Source organism: Lemur catta, chromosome 2, assembly GCF_020740605.2.
Source record: "Lemur catta isolate mLemCat1 chromosome 2, mLemCat1.pri, whole genome shotgun sequence".
NCBI classification, from domain to species: Eukaryota; Metazoa; Chordata; class Mammalia; order Primates; family Lemuridae; genus Lemur; species Lemur catta.
In genome coordinates this window covers 21,047,293-21,065,934 of record NC_059129.1, presented here as the reverse complement: position 1 = coordinate 21,065,934, position 18,642 = coordinate 21,047,293, and the positions used below count along the sequence as shown (strand labels likewise).

The 18,642-nt window shown below is 42.8% G+C and overlaps 1 pseudogene; it reads left to right on the top strand.

Moving 5' to 3' along the window:
- The first annotated feature begins 686 nt into the window (after positions 1-686).
- LOC123633593 lies at positions 687-827 on the top strand (annotated as a pseudogene).
- Positions 828-18,642: the final 17,815 nt, after the last annotated feature.

The window sequence follows — 18,642 nt, the reverse complement described above, 5'->3', positions numbered from 1 at the left end:
CTCACATGAGACATCCACTCCAGCAGCAATGCCTGTGAGCCTGACGCTTGCAATGTGTCCCAAATCCGACCACTCTCACACCAGCCTTGCCGCCCTCCTGCAAGTCACCGACACCTCCCACCTGCACTGTTGCAACCCGTCTCCCTACTTTTATTCTGGTCCCTCTACAAATCTGTTTGCCACCCAGCTTCCAGAAAGATCCTTCTAGAAGGTAATAAGGTGCTGTCATTCCCTGTTCTCAGCCCTACAATGGCTCCCAGAACACTTCCACTGCCCTGTCCTGTACCATAGCCACGAGCCACATGTGGCTGTGGAGTACTTGAAAACTGGTTCACTCGACAGAAGAAATGAATCTTTAATTTACTTTTAATTTTAATTAGTTTATATTTAAAAACTGATGCCCAATTCTATTATTGGGAAACTTTTAAGTGTGACTGGAACAACCTGGGTGTATGCATCTACTTTTTCACCATAAATTTATGAAATCTAAATATGGATCAATTATTTGAGATAAAAATTCAATACCTGAGTTGGGAAGTTCTGTAAGTTTGAAAATATGCACTAGATTTTCAAGAAATAGTATAAAAAAGAGTTTTAAATATCTCATAATTTTTTTACATTGATCACATGTTGAAATGTTAACATTCTAGAGATATTGGCTAAATAAAAGATATTATTAAAATTATATCGCTTCTCGGCCTTTTGGCTAAGATCAAGTGTAAAATTATGTCACCTATTTCTTTTTATTTTTCTTTAATGTGGCTATTGGAAAATTTTAAATGACATGTATAGCTTGTGTTACGTTTCTCTCGGACAGCACTCACTTCAGTAAAATTCTGTGTCCTGGTTCCTGTCTCTCCCTGACCTTGTCGCCTAAGCCTTTGCTCAGGATCACCTGTACAGTTGTCCAGATGTGTCCTGAACAATGATGTTCGGTGGTAATTGGTCTATCCAGGAAGGGTACCTTTTCCTTTTTTTATCTTTTTAAAAAAATCTTTTAACTTTTTAGAGACAGTGTCTCACTCTGTCTCCCAGACTGGAATGCAGTGGCCCAATCATAGCTCCTTGTAACCTTTAATTGCTAGGCTCAAGCGGGGCACCTTTTTCTAATTAACATAAAGGTACTGTCTGGGCTAATAACATCTAGATTATGCCAATCTTGTTCCTGCTGCAGGGTCATTGGGTTTATTGTAGCACCTGCCCATAACGCTCTTCGCACTGGCTCACTGACTTCATTCAGGTCTCTATTTAATGTGAACTCTTCAGAAAAGCTTTCCAGGATCACCTGTGAGCACTGTGTCTAAAATAGCACCCAAACTCCAGTCACTCTACCTGTTCTTCACAGGACTGACTCCCGCCTGGAGTTCTATTATGTATTGTATTCACTTGCTTTTTTGTCCACACCCCCCAACTGGAATGAAGCTCATGAGGGTGGAAGCTTTGTCTAATTTACCAGTATATTCTCAGTGCTAAGAACAGTGACTGGCACGTAGTAGGGTTGTTGGCTGAATCATTAGATTCCTGTCTCAAAGGATGGTTGACCACACTTAATGAGGCACACGGTATGAAAGTGCTTTGCAAATAGTTTAGATCACTGAAAGAACAAAACAATTGTCCAAACAGAAGTAGAGAGTCCTCTGAGCACAGCCAGACATAATTGGCCACCAAGACTTTGTTGTGTAGCTTGCAAGAGACTCTCAAACCCAATCCTATGCGAAGGGACCTTTAATGTCATTAATGACATGGCTCAGGGTACCTGGAAAGGAAAGGGATGGAGTTGACCTTGGAGAGCACAGAAACTGAGCTCTAGGGAGGACAATCTTGCTGACCCCTCTGTAAGTCTCTCTTCCTCCCTGTCTCCTGATTCCCATTCTCTGGGCTTATTGGCATCATTCTTACACGCTTCATTCCTTCATTGGTGATTGAAAGAAGGGCCGTAAGCAGCTCTGGAATGGCCTGCATGGGTAGAGAGGGCATCCCCCATGGGCTGCACTTAGAAAATCTCAGGGAAGGTACTGGGGACCCATCCCTGGACCACTCATGGTGGCCAAGGGGACTGTGTACTGGGGTTGGTGATCTGCAGCAGAACCACCACGATGGAGTGTGGGGGCAGCATTTCCCCAAGGAGAGAGAAAGTGGTACTGGCCAGACAAGCTTCGCAGGTGGGAAGTGGTGGAGCCAGAGCTTCAGCCCAGGTCCAACTAACTCTAAGGCCGGTGTTCTCCATCACTAAGCAACACGGCCTCCCCAATCACCGCTCAAGGTCAGTGTCCTGCCAGCAGAGCACAAACCACCAACTCAGTTGCTCACCCCATTTTTGGAAAGGATAGTGTGACTAATAGATGTTCCCCATCCGGGGGAAAGGGTAAAAAGAAAACAGTTAACAGATTGAATGGACTCCTAGACTTGGTCTACAGAGGCTATTTGAACAGCTTCTACAGCAGACAGGTACTAGATCAAACCGTGGTCAATACCAGGATGTTCTAAGCCAGATTGGAAAGAAGTAAGTGCAGATAAATCACTGCGAGCAGATGGCGTCCACCTGAGAGAGCTGCAGGAGCTCATGGATGAAATTGGGATGGTTGGTTGGCAGGAGTGTGGGACCTGTCAGCCCAAATGGCCACTATAGTGGAGAGGATGTCAGCTCACAGATGTGACCCTGGCCGTAAGAGCACCTCAGCAGGGCCTGGGGAATTACAGCACAGATGAGTCAGCTCTCAGCCTCCATCTGGACCAAGCTGGTGGCAGGCAGAATAAAAGAAAGAAACCCGTGGACTTAAAAATAACCTACAGGGCAGGAAACGAACGGGGTGTGGGAGCAAGAGCGGCCACACAGGTGCTGCCCAGAGAAATCATACTTGATGACTGTACTAGAGTCTTCCAAGACCCAGGGGGGTGAGTCACTGTGTGTATACAAAGGGAAACTGATGGCTCTAATTTCCATGGGGGTCATGTATAGCAAGCAGCCGATATATCTGGAAAAGAGTAGGTTTTCTGAGTCACACTGTCCTGGCTCAAATCCCAGCTTTGCCACCAACTTATACTTGGGGTGGTTGCAAAGCTTGCTGGAGCCTCGATTTTCTCACCTGTAAAATGAAGAGATTCACACCTCACTCCAAAGGCAGTTTTGAGGATTAAAGCTGAAAGGAAAAGCACCTGGCAGGGTAGCAGGTGGGTAACAAATGATGGCCAGTATTATCTACTACATCTGGAACGAATGAGTATCCTAGCTGAATTCTAGGGAGCCCTGGGGTCTCTGGAAGCAGAGCATTTGGGGGCCACTCTGGAGGGTCTTTGGGGAAATCAGGAAACAGGGCCTCAGACCCTCTCATACTTTTCCCCACATAGTTCTGCTTGTAATTACCTTCTTCATAAGATGCCTGTTAAGAAAAGGTGTATCAGAATGGGATTCTCTGTTCCACTCACCTTCCATCCCATCCTCACTGCCTGTGGGGATCATTTAATATAGTTAATGATAGTTCTACTTAAAAGGAACACAAGTTCATTTGCTTCTAGATTAACCATTCCAAAGACTCTGAGGCACCTGCACCTTTAGTGCAGTGGCTGAGAGCTAGAGCTCTGGAGCTAGACGGTCTGGGTCTAAATTCTAGTTCTAGCTGGGTCACCCTAGGCTAATTACTTAATGGTTTTGTGCCTCAACTTCCTCATCTGTAAAATGGGCTTGAGCGTAATAGTAATACTTGGCTGATAAGGGTTAAATGAGTTCCACTGACAGCAACACCTTGTACCGTCAACTGCTTGCTGCCATCACGATCACCACCACGGTCATTATCAGCATCACCGTCACCATCCTCATCATCATGATCACAACCACCATCCTCATCACTATCACCATCATCATCTTCTTCATTATCATTATCACTGTCATAATCACCACCAATATCATTGGCAGCAGCAGCCGCATCTTCATCACCACCACCATCATCATCATCATCATCATCACTGCACCCACAGAAATCTGTGACGATCTTCCTTGCCCCCCAGGATAGAACAAAGAATCACAGTTTCCCTAACTTTGTATAGGAAACCAGAAACTGGCATCCAGGACCCTGAGTTGGGAATGAGTAGACCAGGGAAGATGCAAGTCGACCGGTGGAAGACAGGATCCCCTACAGCCTACATCTGAGGCCAGTTCTGCAAAGACTAAAAAGCAACCCAAGCAGGAAAGGGCTGTTTTCTGTGTTACACCATTCCCGGGCCCCTGTGATATTGATAATCAGCTATCAGACAATTGGGAACCTTCTCTGGTCTTAACCTATAACATTCACACTCTTCTAGATGTCGGGTGGGAGCATGACAGTGGGGTAACTAAGGCTTTGGCTGCTACAAAAAGTTTGAAAAATTCCTACTTAAACTTTCAAGACTTCAAGGAATTGGGAAATAATTGAGCTGCTGACCGATTGACACAACCAGAGACAAAACCAGTGAGTGCTAGTGAGCAGGGAACACATGCCATAAAGGGACAGAGCTCTCTCTCGGATAGGGATGTGTAAAGAGCGAGACTCCTGAAGGATTCATGCCAGCCCCAGTTTTATTTAATATTCTTTTACAAGAGCTGAAGGAGGCGGGGTTGAGGGGAGCAGAGAAAGCTCCGGGTCTGCAGATGAAAGGGCAAGGGGTGGGAAATTGATGACAGGAAAACAGTAAGATCTGAAGGCTCTGTGCAGGTGGGCAAGAAGGAGGGAGATGAGATGGAAGGTGAGCAAGTTCAAGGTGATACACTTAATAAAATGGGAGCCTTTGAGCATGCGGTCCCGGCACAGTCCCCAGGCTCCAGACATCACCAAGAAGAATATTAAAATCAAAGTGGGAATGTTGCCCATTTTTTACATGTTAACTTCATTAGCATGGTTTCCCTCCAGTTCCCTATATTTGGAGAGATGTTTTGAGCCCCAGCCCAGTGAGGGACAGTAATGCCATGCCTGGGAAGATGAATCGGGAGGATGGGCGAGGGGGAGCCTGCCATCAGCTGAGTGGGCCATCTGGCTTGTTCAAGTGCTAATGGCCTTGTTGCTTTCTGGAGGATGACCTACAGAGGGGATAAAAACCACAATGCTGTTATCAATTCCCAAGATGCCACCCTCTCAACTCAAGTGATAGATGACTATGTTTTCTCTCTAGAATGCTTGTGTGCCGTCAGTGGTCCCCCATGCCCAGTGGCAATATCCGTGGGCCACAAACACTTAGGATGAGCTGCTTATAAGGCTACTTCCTATTCTTGTGCCCTGTAGTGCAGTGCCCAGGGTCTACATCCCTGTCGTGTAGATTTCCAGTGTGAGCTCATTGTATGAATGGCCCGAAAGGACTCTGACCAGCTGGCTCTCCCAAATGAGCTCATGCTGCCTTTTTCACTCCTCGGTTTTCTTCCATAAGGCTGAGTTTAAGAGTAAGGCAGACTTGGCTTTTAAACAGTATTATGTGTCATCTAAATAAATACATTTCACTGGGGAAAACATGCTAAATATGATATTCCCGTGAGTCACAAAACAGCTGTGCTGGCCTCACAGTGTAAATCTGTTCCCCGGTCAGTAATAACGATCGGAGAAGAACGGAGCTAGATCACATTTCACAATGGGCGATCCCAAGAGAAGCAGGAAGGGGCCACCTCCTGGCATTCTGAGGGGACCTTCAGAACTGCTACAGAAAGCACGTTAGCCAAAAAGAATAGCACCTAAATAAAACCTGACGAGGGTGCACGGAGCTCATACAGACATGGAGTTAATGGGGAGACAGGGAGATGGGCAGAGAAAGTTCTACAAAGCACAATGAGCAGATCTCCCTTTGCTTTGATTCCTATTTTGATTTTAAGAGATAAATCAAACTCAGCACACTTCCCACCCACCCACCACCACCTCTGCCAAGGGCTGGGGGGCTCAGGTTCCACAAATAAATGAGCTAATACTTGCAAAGCCACACTGTAAAGTTCAGATGGCTGTGGGCAGAGCTTAGTTGTCATTATTATCATATAAATGACCATTTAGGGTTGTGGACCTGGTGTGACAGTTGTGGGAGACTTGGAAGAAGGAGATAGAGCTTTAGAGTAAAGTCAAACCCCAGGTTTCTTACTTTCAAATGTCAGAGGGTCTTAAAGAACGGCTCTTGCTGTGGCCATGTTCCATGAATTCAAAATTCAGGAGGCAGAAAAGAAAAAAGAGTGTATTTCATTTTACTTTCCCCAAATGGCAATTTAGTTCTGCATTTCCCTAACCTAATTAATGGGAGGCCACTCATGTCGCTGAGGAGCAGGGCTCACTGTCCATTACCATATTTTCCTGCTAAGCTCTACTGCGGAGGTGACAGTTTGGGAAGGAATCTTTAAATCACGCTAATAAGTTGCCTATTTTTTTGAAACACATTTTTCAAGACCATTTTGAGCCTACCCCTAGGAGAGAGAGAACACATGAAAGGCATAAGGATATTATTCTCAACTGTTTAGAGGTTTGGGGGAGATTATCCCAACAGGCCTGTCACCTTCAAATCTTAATCCTTTTAGACCTCAACAAACAGCCTAGCAGTGTCCGCCTTTCCTAAGTCCAGGAACGCCGCTGGCCAAAGTGGCCCAAGAACATTTCAGAAGGAACTCAGGCAATCGAGAGCCCAGGTCTAAGATGCTAAGACACCCTCCGTGGACCAGCTGTCCCCACAGCCCTGTCTTTGAGTTTTCATCTTTGTGCCAGCTGCTGCTCATGCACCTCTGAAGCGCATCAGCCAGCGAGAATTACATGTGGAATGCACCATCTTCTAATAAAAAAATCTGAAATTAAATCCTCATGTCCTTTGATAGCAACTTTCAAAAGCAAAATTGCCTGCTCAATTATCCAGATAGCACTTTTTGCCTATCCAGAGAAAAATGACACACAACAGAGTTAATATACTTAATATTTTATTTTCAGAGGCATGTACCATAGAATATCTGTTAGTGTGATTAATCTGAGTCATGCCTACTAAGAAATTATTTAATTATATTGCTTGTTAAATAGGTGATATGATTATAATAAACTAATTTTTTTTTAAAAATCCTATTTATTGCCAGGTGGTAGGAAGAAACCGAGAGGGTTAGAAATCATTACTGAGGAGGCTTGAACAACCACAATTTACTGCAAAGAGATAAAAACCAAACACCTCAGCCATATTATCGCCATAATTGTCTGCAGTTTACCCATCTTATAAAATAAACGGATCATGAAATGTGAGAGCACGTTTCAAAACATACATAGAAGGTGTTAGAGTGATTATGCGTAGGATGCCTGACTTAATTGTAAATTGTTTTTCCTTTCAGTGGGAAGTGAAAAGGTATTAATTAGTAGTGATTTCGAAAAGATTGGAAATCCGTGGACTTTGGTTTAACGAGAACTCTGCAGAGGTGCCTGCATGCTGCAGAGAAGCTTCCCCAACCCCTACCCCCGTTTTTTGGGGTTTTTTTTTTTAGCTTTTAATGGCATTTTGTTGTTTGCTAATCCCTAGTGCAGGCACACACTTGCAGATCTGAAATTTGATAAATGTACAAGTGGCTCAAGTTTTAACAAGAAGCTTTTCTCTCCTAACTGCAGGTGGCCAAGACAAAAGCTGGACTGCATTGTGTGGCCCCGGGGAGCTGCAGACTGGGGATTAGAGCCTCACCCCGGTGCCAGCTGTCTCTTACAACTTCAGAGGTGCTGGCATCCCTTCGAAATCCGACTCAACGCTCCCTTCCCAGGCACCCCGTTTGAGCCTTTTCCACCAACAGGTCCTTATCCTCAGCTGCCAAAATAATTTATGGGTTTCCACTGTTCTCCTTGGCTGCATCCTCAAGTACACCGACTCCTCCCTTTTCTGGACAGACTCTCCATAATTCAGCTGGCATCTCATCGGCATCTCGCTGCTCTCCCCTCCTTCCTCTCGCCGGAGTCGTGATTCTTCCTTCTCGAGTCGAAGAGGGATCACAAGCGAATAGACACCATCCTTGAGCGCGGTTCGGGTTAAACAGAATGGGGAATGAACTCGACCACATGTTTGCTTCTTTGTGGAAATAAGCTCAATATTTCCCTTGCACAGAGAGCGCGTCAGCTCCACTAAGGCAACAAACCTCGCCCCTTTTCTCCAGGGTCAACACCGCAATTCTGCATTTCCCACCCACAGATATGACTATTCATGGCATTGTTTCAAGGAGCATTTTCGGAGCTTCGGCATGCGCTGGTTTACTTGGCGAATTGGTTCCATCCTCTTGTAGGATGCAAAAACAAAATCATCATGATATAGCGTCATTAGCTAAGTTGTGAATGGGGTGGAAATGCCTGGGCAAATGGATCTGGCAGTCAAATTCAGACTGTCATCTTTTGTGATCCATCTTCCCAGGAAAGCCACAGATAGTATAAAAGACTCTGATTAACCTCACCAGCACTGCTACAGATAAAACAATGATAATATGGACATGAAAAATGAATTATTTATGATGGACTTTCTGCTGGGCTCTGTGTAGAGAGAGAAAGAAAGAGAGAGGGTGTGTGTGTGTGTTTCATACCAGCCCTGTGATTTTTGTAGTTTGGTTCGGACTTCCATCAGTCCATTAATTTCACTGACGGATTCCAGGGAACCGTGAGCAGTCACTGGAAGCCTTTGGCTGGGTATGATGCTGCCCAGGGACAGTGGCCCACATTGTAGACCCCCACACATAGGGGAGCAGGTAGATGGAGCACAGCCTGCCAACACTCAACACACAGGGGACAGATCACATGTGGGAAACCTTAAAAGTGCTGCATCCTTCCAGTCCAGCTGAGAGACCCCGTCAGCATGCGTCTGTAGCCTTTACCTTTTACAATATCGTATCTCAGCATTTTGTTTAGTAATTTAACATTTTTGACAAAAACAATATGAAGGAGTTAACATTAAAAAATGCTGGCAGAGAGCACACAGGATTTTTAAGTGTGGTGAAACCTCTATGTGTGCTACTATAATGGCAGACATGATACATCATTATACCTCTGTCCAAACCCATAGAACATGCAACTCCAAGAGTGACCCCTAATGTAAACTGTGAACTTTGGGTGATAATAATGAGTCAGTGTATAAGAGGTCCATCAGTTGTAAGGAACGTAGCATTCTGGTGAGGCACGTTGACAATGCAGGAGGCTGCGCGTGTTTTGGGGAGTCAGGAGCATATGGGAACTCTCTGTACCTTCTGCTCAATTCTGCTGGAAACCTAAAACTGCTCTAAAAAATACAGTCTATTAAAAACAAACAAACACACACAAAAACAATGGGCCATCCCACCACAAATCCATTATGAAATGAGGTCAACTTAAAATATTTTAAAATTAGCCATGCCACGACATTAAAGTATATTTTTGTTCTATTTAACAAACAAACAAACAAACAAAAGACACTGGCAATAAGTAAACGAGGGGCACCTAGAAGAAGCAAACCTTGGACACGAGTCTAAAAATAATCCCTACATCTCCCTTTTCAGCTTTAATTATTTTAACACCCCTGGTGAGCTGTCTGAGAGCTGAGACGGGAACATTCTCAGGAGCCTCCCGGCAGCCCCTGACACTTGGTTGTTACTTTATTTAAAGCAGACATCAGGTGAGGGAGGGAAATGGGAAACTGAGAGCCAGGAGGAAATTTGGGAACATTGTCAAATCCACCTACAGCTGTCGGCGGGACAGCAGCTCCCTGAACAGTCACGGATACAGAGAATTCTGAAAACCACCCAAAATTTAGATCTCCTTCCCAGCTGCTTTGCAGGGCTTGGCGCGTTAACCCTGAAGTCCTTCCTTATGTTGCAAGCGGAAATCTCGCCTTCCGATTGGGTCAGCACTGAAGGAGATTAAAAACTAGCTTTTTAGGAGGAACTTTGTAGACATAATGTTGAGAAAATGAAGCCAGCCATTGAAGAGAATGATTCTGCACAGTTCCTTCACAGATAAGTCAAAAAACAAACACAACTGATGGTGATAGAAATCCCAAGAGCGGTCTGTCTTTGCTGGGGCTAACATTGAGGGGGAACTTGTGGAATGCTGGATTCTATCCCATGCTCTGGTGCATGTTTGCTTTGTGAAGAGTCATCTAGCTGTACCCTCGAGATGTGGGAATTCACTCTGTGTGAGTTACACCTCATTCAGTTATGCCTTTATAGGATCTTGACCTCCCTAGCTCATACACCTTGACAAATGTTGAACATGCAGAAATGTATAGGGAAGGATGCCTTGCACACTGTGTACTCACAATCTGACAACTCTTAATTATTGCTGTTTCCTCCAAATCTTTTTTTTAATTCTTAATTCAGCATACTGTGGGGGTACAAAAATTTAGGTTACGTATATTGCCCTTGCCCCTCCACCCCCCTGAGTCAGAGCTTCAAACGTGTCCATCCCTTAGACAGTGCGCATCGCACTCATTATGTATATATACACCCATCCCCTCCCCCACCCACATCTGCCCGACACCCGATCAATGTTATTCCTAAATGTGCTCTTAGGTGATGGCCTAGGCAAAGAATTTATGAAGAAGACCCCAAAGGCAATCCACAGCAACAACAAAAATAAATAAATGGGACCTGATTAAATCAAAAAGCTTCTGCACAGCCAAAGAAACTGTCACGAGAGTAAAAAGACAACCTACAGAATGGGAAAAAAATTTTGCATGTACACAGCCAATAAAGGACTGATAACTAGAATCTATTTAGAACTCAGGAAAATCAGCAAGAAAAAATCAAACAACCCCCCCCTTTTTTTTTGAAGAAATAAAGCATTCCATGTAGAATTCTACTGCAGATAGAATCCAACCCTTGACATATCTGTTTCTGATCACATTATTCTCCCCCTCCCTCTCCAGAGGTAAACATCATCCTGTGTTTAGTATTTTTCATTCTCATTTATGTGTTTATACCTTCCCAACATATGTATTTTATTGCGCCATAAAAGACACATTGTGTTGTTTTGCAGACTTTTAAACTTTATATATATGGTATCATATAGTTGGAATCATTCTGCAACTTGCTTTTTCAGTCAAGAGATTTTGTTTTAGAATTATCCATAAGGATCCAGGTAGCTCTGTTTCCTTCATTTTAACCACTATACCACTACATGATACTCCATTGCACAAACATGCTATTCATTTATTTATCCATTCTCCTAAAATACACACTTAGATTGTATGGGGAAGAGAGTTGGTTGCTTCCCAAATCCCTTCTCCCTTTGTTAGTAACAGAAGCCCACATTTATACAAAGCTGCCAAGTGCCCAGTTAAAAGGCTACCTTTCCCCACCTTTCTTGCTACCAGGTGTGGCCACATATATAGTCTGGCCACTACAATATAAGCAGGACTTCCAGGGCAGGACATGAGAAGACGCCTTCAAAGAGGGACAGACTGGGCATGCCCTTTTGCTCCTCCTCCTTCCCTCTCTCCTGCTGACCAGAATGTGGATTTGATTGCTGGAGCTCCAGCAGCCGTACAAAACCACACAGTGGTGCTGAGGTGGGAGGCTACCTGCTAGGTATGACAGAGGAGGAAGACAGACGAGACCCAGGTCATTGGCAGCTTTGTGGAGCCTTCATTCCCAGCCCTGGACTTTCTTTTAAATGTGAGGGAATAAACCCTTATGTATTAATATAATGAGAACGGTTACATGGCTGGATACTTTCTGGACAGATCATACTGAGAATATTTGAGAGTTTCTGTTTCTTGGTATTGTCAGGATTTTACATTTTTGCCCATCTGATGGTTGCGAAACAAGATCTTGTTTTTGTTTGTTTTTGAGATAGGGTCTCACTCTGTTGCCCAGGCCAGGGCAATAATTAAATTATTTTAATTTACATTTGCCTGATTACCAATGAGACTGAACATTTTTTCCATATGCAGGCTTCCTTGTCAATGAATTATCTGTTAACTTTCTTTGCCAATTTTTCTAGCAAGGTTTTTTTTTGTTTTCTTCTCATTGACGTGCACGAATTCTTCATATATTCTGGAAACCACACCTTAATCAGATATTTATTTTTTTTATCGATGTCTTACATTTTTACTTTGTCTTTTGTTGTACAGCACTTTTATTATATTGTAATCAAATTTATACATCTTTTCCTTGACAGTTGGCACCTTTTTTTTGTCTTGCTTAAGCAATCTTTCCTCCAGGAAGGCCAAAAATATATTTTTCTTTATTTTCTATTAAAAGTTTTCCAATCTTATTTTTTACATTTAAGTCTTTAGCCCATCTGGAATTTATTATTGCATACATTATGGAGAGAGAACTAATTTTTTATGTAGATTATCAATTGTCCCAAACCCTTTCCCCACTAATTCATAATACTAGTTTCCATATACATTTGTTTGTTTCTGTTCTTCCTATTCTAGTCCACTAATGTATCAGTCCATCTTTATGTTATTATCACACTATTTAAAACCCCAAAGCCCTGTAAAAATGTTGGTATCTAGTAGGGCAAGTTCCCCCTTATTTGTTTTCTTTCATTAACAATAGGCTATTTCTAGACTTTTGTTCTTCTTTTGAATGAACTTGGGAAGTTCCTTGAGGAACCATGTTGGGATTGAATTTGACTTATGAATTAATTGGAAGAGAATTATTATATTCTATTATCATAATTATTATATTATACACTATTACATATTATATTATTTTATAATTATTACATTATTGTGGAATAAAACTTATTATATTGAGGAGTCCCAAGCTTGTACAGGCAAATAGCGGCGATATTTCAGGTTCAGTTCCAGACTACCCCAATAAAGTGAATATCCCAATAATGCAAGTCACATGAATTTTTTGGTTTCCTAGTGCATACAAAAGTTATTTTTACACTATACCACAATGTATTAAGTATGCAATAACATTATTTTTAACCTTAGTTGAAAAATATTTTGTTGCCAAAAAAATGCTAACAATCATCTGAGCCTTCAGTGAGTCATAATGTTTTTGCTGGTGGAGGATCTTGCCTCAGTGTTGATGGCTGATGAATGATCAGGGTGCTGGTTGCTGAAGATTGGGTGGCTGTGGAAATTTCTTAAAACAAGACAACAATGAAGTCTGCTTCATTGATTGGCTCTTCCTTTCACAAACGTTTTCTCTGCAGCATGTGATGCGGCTTGATAGCATTATCTCCACAGTAGAACTGCTTTCAAAATTGGAGTTAATCCTCTCAAACCGTGCTGCTGCTTTATCAACTAAGTTTATGTAATATTCTAAATCCTTTGTTGTCATTTCAACAATGTGCACAGCATCTTCACCAGGAGTAGTTTCCATCTCAAGAAATCATTTCCTTTGCTCATCCAAAAGAAGCAACTCCTTATCCTTTAAAGTTTTATTATGAAATTCCAGTAATTTAGTCACATCTTTAGGCTCTATTTCTAATTCTGGCTCTCTTGCTATTTCTACCACATCTGTAGTTACTTCCTCCACTAAAATCTTGAACCCTTCAAAGTCATCCATCAGGGTTGGAATCAACTCCTTCCAACCTCCTGTTAACTTTGCTGTTTTGACCTCTTCCCATGAATCGTGAATGTTCTCGGTGGCATCTAGAATGGTGACTCCTTTCCAGAAGGTATTAACTTTACTTTGCTCAGGTCCATCAAAGGAATCACTGTCTATGGCAGATACAGCCTTACAAAATGTATTTCTTAAATAAGAAGACTTGAAATTTGAAATGACTCCTTGATCCATGGGCTGCAGGGTGGATGCTGTGTTAGCAGGCATGGAAACATTAATCTCCTTGTGTGTCTCCCATCAGAGCTCCTGGGTACCAGGTACATTGTCAATGAGCAGTAATATTTTGGAAGGAATCTTTTTTTCTGAGCAGTAGTTCTCAACAGGGGGCTTAAAATATTCAGTAAACCACACTATAAACAGATGTGCTGTCATCCTGGCTTTGTTCCATTTACAGAGCACAGGCAGAGTAGATTTAGCATAATTCTTAAGGGCCCTAATATTTTCAGAATGGTAAATGAGTATTGGCTTCAAACCTAAAGTCACCAGCTGCAGTAGCCCCTGACAAGAGAGTCAGCCTGTCCTTTGAAGCTTTGAAACCAGGCATTGAATTCACTCTAGCCAAGAAAGTCCTAGATGGTATCTTCTTCCAGTAGAAGTCTGTTTTGTCTGTGTTGAAACTCTGTAGTGTAGTGTAGCCACCTTCATCAATGATCTTAGCTAACTTGCTGCAGCTTCTCCATCAGCAGTTGCGGTTTCACCTTGCACTTTTTTGTTACGGAGATGGTTTCTTTTCTTAAACTTCATGAACCAACCTCGCTTCCAACTTTTCTTCTGCAGCTCCCTCACCCCTCTCAACATCCAGAATTGGAGACAGTTAGGGCCTCACTCTGGATTAGTGTTTGGCTTAAGGGAATGTTGTGGCTGGTTTGATCTTCTAATCAGACCACGGAAACTTTCTCCCTATCAGTAGTAAGGCTGTTTCCCTTTCTTACCGTGTGTTCACCGGAGAACTTTTCATTTCCTTCAAGAACTTTCCCTTTGCATTCACAACTCGGCTAACTGGTGCAAGAAGCCCAGCTTTTGGCCTATCCTGGTTTTCAACATGCCTTCCTCACTGGCTTAACCATTTCTGGCTTTAATTTAAAGTGAGAGATGTGTGACTCTTCCTTTCACCTGAACACTGAGAGGCCATTGTAGGGCTATTAACTGTCTTGATTTCAATATTGTGTCTGAGGAAACAGGGAGGCTGAGAAGGACAGAGATGGGGAAATGGCTGGTCAGAGGAGCGGTCAGCACACACGACACTTAGGTTCTCTGTCTTACATGGGCATGGCTTGTGACGGCCCCAAACAATTACAATAGTGACATCAAGGATCGCTGATCACTATAACAGATATAGTTACAATGAAAAAGTTCAAAATATTTGGAGAATTACCGAAATGTGACCCAGAGACAGGAAGTGAGCACGTGCTGTTGGAAATATGATGTCAGTAGACTTCAGTGAAGCAGGGCTGCCACAAACCTTCAATTTGTCAAAAAACACAGTATCTGTGAGGCACAATAAAGCAAGGTATGCTCGTATATAATGTAGCTATGCTTTTGGAAAACTTTTTTGTGTGTAGTAAACAAAGTTTTCACTTTAACGCATAGTTTGATGTGAAAGACAGCCAGCGATCACCTGACTTTCTGATGCTTTCTGCATGCAGAATAACGGATGCCTCTGTTTCTAGGACAGCAGGCAGGGCACTGGCTGATAGAACAAAGGTGGCAGCACCTTTTCTCCTTGCGGCACCTCAAGGCTCCAGTTTGGGTATCGTGATTACGCTAACTTCATAAGATTATGTCAGTACCTTCCTCTCTGTTTCTAGTCTCTGAAACAGCTTGCACAAGATGAGGGCTCTCTGTTCTTTGAAGTTTTGTTATAACTCACCGGGAAGATGATCTATGTCTTTTGTCTGTGTACAAGGGACGGGGGATGGGGGTGAGAGTGGTGGTGGGAGTCCTTTTGATTGCCAGTTCAACTTTTTTAGTAGTTGTTGATTTATTTAGTATTTTAAAATCTTCCTGAGCTCATTTGAGTAGCCTATCTTTTTCTATAAAGTGATTCATTTCATCTACATTTTCAAATTTGTCGGCATGAAGTTATTCATTATATCCTCTCAATTAAAAAAAATCTCGGCCGGGTGCAGTGGCTCACACCTATAATCTTAGCACTCTGGGAGGCTGAGGCGGGTGGATCATTTGAGCTCAGGAGTTCGAGACGAGCCTGAGCAAGAGCGAGACCCCGTCTCTACTAAAAATAGAAAGAAATTAGCTGGACAACTAAAAATATATATATATATAAAAATTAGCCAGGCATGGTGGCACATGCCTGTAGTCCCAGCTACTTGGGAGGCTGAGGCAGGAGGATCGCTTGAGCCCAGGAGTTTGAGGTTGCAGTGAGCGAGGCTGATGCCACGGCACTCACTCTAGCCCGGACAACAGAGTGAGACTCTGTCTCAAAAAAAAAAAAAAAAAAATCTCAATTATATCTGTGTTTATTTACTCACTTCTATCCTTGTTACTGTTTATTTATGCTTTTTCATGCACTTTAAAAAGTCAGTCTTGCTAGAGCCTTGTTTGTTTTGTTTGATTAAAAAGACAACTTTTAAAAAATCCTTTCTCCTTTATCTCAGTTTTCCATTTTACTATTTTCAGTCATTTTAGCTTTTTCTCTTTTAAAATACAAAGATAGTATTTTAAAATACTATTTAAAAATGTAAATGCAGTAGTTCATTGCATTTCTCAAGGCGTTTCATGGGTTTTTCTGCTGCCTCTTGTCTCTTATTTTTCATGCCTCTCCTCTAATAATGAGCATCTGAGGGTCATCAACTCTGCCACTGCACAGCTGAAAATGTCTCTGGTTTGTCTTTACTGATGAATGATAGTTTAGCTGGATATAGAATCCCAGGAAAGGCACTTTTAAGGAATTTTCTTCATTGTGCTTATCACATTTTATAATTATGTATGTTGTGTGATTATCTGATAAAATGTAAAATCTCCCACCAGAATGATTTTTGTTTGTTTTGTTCACTGTATATCCCTGTCCCTAGAGCAATGCCAGGCACATAGTAGGCACTCAATAAACAGGTGTTAATGAGTGAATGCATGAATAAATGAATCCTTCACTGAGCTCTCTGTTTTCTGCGGGCAAAGTCAGCTTCTTCCTGCTTAGGGCTGAATCCCAGTGGCTTGCCTTATGCCTGATGGAGCAGGAACCAAATAAACACTTGTAGGAATAAATGAACCCACCCAAGTTCTAAAACAAAAGAACAAGAATAGTGGGCTTGGAAACTAGTGCCTTTTGAAAAGGCAATCTTCTGATTCTCTAGGTTCACATTTTCTTGAAAAACATTTTTCCCTTGTGTTAGCAGCAAGGGAGATGGGGGCAGGCTGGGGGCTTGCATGAGAGCAAAGCCCTCCTTGGAGTGTTCCCTTTTGCCACCATCTGCACAAACTTTCAAAGATCTGTCCACAGAAAGGATAACGTTTTCCACCTTAACTGGGAGCCTGACCGAGTCCATGTTTCTAAACAGACTACGCTACGCCATTGCTGGTGGCTCCTTTAAGAGACAGGGTTGTCACAACAGGAAAGATGACATCCAGATGCTGTCTGCATGGAGAGGCATAGCGACTGATAAAATATTCAGCAGTTACTGCTGGGGCCTCACAGAGGGCCCGTGCTGCAGGGAGGACCCTGCAGCGGAACCAGCTGAGGCCCCAGTGTGAGGAAGTGCATTAGGGTTTTGCAGTAAGGCCCATTTAGGAAGGAGGCAGGGGCCTTTGAGACCCATTGTACCGGAGGCATTTAGAGAGTTAGCCCCCTGAGAACACTAATGCGCTTCGATTTGGCCATTTATAAAATAGAAGGAACTATTAGGACTCAGAAAAGATGCCTGGTCTGCACCAGTTAGAAGACACAGGAGTCACTTGTAGGTCAACAAGGTAAAAAGGTCATTCCTAAAACCCTTAGTCTGTCTGTCTGTCAGCCCTAGAACCCAACTCATCATTTCCAGGTAGGCTGTTCTGCTTGTCCGCTCTCTGGGCATATGTAACAAGTCTCATACATATAGAATCCCAATATTCCCAACTCAGACCTGTTTTTACAGACACAGATGGCACTCTGTCCCACTCAGATAGTCCCTGCTAGTTGGGATACTGGAAATAATGTTGCAACAGACACCCTTTGCCAGTTGGGGACAGAGCTACAGTGCACATCTCTGCCCCGGGTCACTCACAAGACCATAGTCCACTGACAGCAGAGTTGGGGTGGGAGCACAAAAAGAGGAGAAAAACAAGTTTTAAAGATGCCAAAGCTAATGTGTTAGCAAGATTTTAAAAGCATGTTTTCCTTGGCTGTTGGAGAATAGGCCTTTTCGCAAATGGCATCTCCTTTAGTCATGACGTCTGCTCTGAAACATGGAAGTATAAACAAAGAAAAACATTTCCTTCCAAATATTGCAGGCAGAACGCAGTTGCTGAAGGAAAGGAGCAAAAGCAGAATCAGAAAAGCAAATTAGTTTTTGAGGCATCAAAGTAGGTTTGCCAAAGGAGAGCACTATTTCTTTGCTGGGGGGAGAAAGGCCATTACAGGACGTACTTTATAGTCGCTCTTTCATGTTGACACATGGCAGGAACATTCTGGCTGCTCTGTTGCTCACAGAGAGCCTTGGATTCGTGGGCCACCACTTGGTTTTGCTTTTCAGAGATTTCCCAGCTTTGGTGTCCTCAAGAAAGTGACTTACTGAGTGGCTTTATTCATCTTTCAAGTAAAGATTAACAACAACGGTAATAATAGAGTAATAAATTGGCCTTGAATCTTGGCAAAACTTAAAACCACATGCACTGGTAATTAAGTCCCCCCCCCCCCCCGACAAAATGAGACTTCTTTTGGACCAAACAAATAGCTCTAGGCGTGTGGACATCTTGAGGAGACTGCCTCTTCTCTTTTGAGGATCAAATCTTTGCCAACTTTGTTTGAAGTTCAGAGCTCCGGGTGGGATCTGAGGCGTGTTAATAAAACAGTAGCACATAGTTGGAGTTGTTCTACGACTCAAGACTTCATCCCCGGAGGGAAGTGTAGTGGACGACTGTAAACAAAAAAAAAATGGTCTCCAAGTCACACTGACATTATGGAATCAAACATATGTCTTCAAGTCCCTGATCAC